Source organism: Lucilia cuprina, chromosome X (genome assembly GCF_022045245.1).
Source record: "Lucilia cuprina isolate Lc7/37 chromosome X, ASM2204524v1, whole genome shotgun sequence".
NCBI classification, from domain to species: Eukaryota; Metazoa; Arthropoda; class Insecta; order Diptera; family Calliphoridae; genus Lucilia; species Lucilia cuprina.
In genome coordinates this window covers 8,606,388-8,607,879 of record NC_060949.1, presented here as the reverse complement: position 1 = coordinate 8,607,879, position 1,492 = coordinate 8,606,388, and the positions used below count along the sequence as shown (strand labels likewise).

The window sequence follows — 1,492 nt, the reverse complement described above, 5'->3', positions numbered from 1 at the left end:
CAGAATATATATACTTTATAGGGTCGGAAAATTATATTATAGAAATTACAAACGGAATGACAAACTTATATATACCCTTCTCACGAAGGTGAAGGGTATAAAAACGTAAGTGCAAATCAATAGTTTTTGTGAAATTTATTATAGGAAAATGTTTTATATATGTATATCAGCATTAAGAAAACAACACCGAAGCAGTTTGATCACTAGCATGCCAAACCAAAGAATCATGTGCTGACCCGGGATGATGTGGAGACAGGTAACGTATCCTTAGCTTGTGATCGCAGACCTATATGTTAAAGATAAATTTGTCATGTTATAAGTCAAAGTTAAATCTAACATTCAACTCACCACCATAGCATTTAGACTGTAGTATCCCTTTCTATTATAATATTTCCATCGTTCGGATAGAGATGGCGCCAAAATCTTTATGTGTGTACCATCTACACATCCTATTACACCTGGAAAGCCGGTCTTCCTTTAGAAAAATTCCTTTATTTTTAACATTTCCTCTTCAGTCATTTTAAATGAAACCCACTTCGGACAAAGCTCACTATACATTGCCTCCACACACTCATTGAACACACAACTTGTTGTTGGCTGAGCAAGACCTACATTGAAGTCGTTTCCTGCACTTCTTTGATAGCAGCCTTAAGCAAGTATTCGAAGTGTTGCTGCTAACCGTAATGTTTTACTCACACTTGTTGATCTAGATCGATCACAAAGCTTTGGTGATATCGTCCTTAAAACATATTGGAAGGATGCTTTATTCAACCGAAAATTCCTAACAAATCTGAAAAAAAGTTTTCATTTAAAGTTTGCGAACTTAATACAAAATACTTACATTTAACTTGGTAGGGAAAGTATATTTGATTTATATCTTAGCTGTCTTCGGTAAATGGATTGATTTCTTGCACTGGTTTGATCTTCTTCTTCATCAGAAGAAGAAAATACTGCAACACTTAACATTTTTAACAAAATTTGTATTAAATTTTTTAAATTAAAAAAATAAAATAGGCACAAGGTAATTCATAAATTATATAAATATTATCAAAGTAATATTTTACAAAATTACTCACGTCGAATAGGTTACATAATACCAATAAAATTTAAATTCGACTACGACTACGACGATTGTCGATTTTCGACTACGACATAATACGGGTGAATATACTGTTTCCTCGGTTCTTTTTCTGACGGCTGAATTGGAGCCACGACTTTCAAATTTTCTTAAATAAAAAGTTAAAACAGTGAAAGAAATTGCTTAACATTTTAAAATTATTTAAAGAATTAGTTCTTGAAAAGATTTCGATCCAAAGAAGTTTTGAATCCGCTTACAGATAACGATAATCCACCGACTTGGCAAGTCAACCCATTCTTGCTGTTTAAAAAGGGGCTTAGATATTAAAGTATCTTGATGGAAAGGAAAAATAAGTTGAATTTAAAACTAAAATTTCAAGAAATGTAAAAATTTCGAAAATCAATTTTAAATTTA

The 1,492-nt window shown here is 31.7% G+C and overlaps 1 pseudogene; it reads right to left on the bottom strand.

The window, feature by feature from the left end:
- LOC111683118 overlaps nucleotides 1-966 on the bottom strand; it is a 2,804-nt pseudogene extending 1,838 nt beyond the window's left edge.
- Nucleotides 967-1,492: the final 526 nt, after the last annotated feature.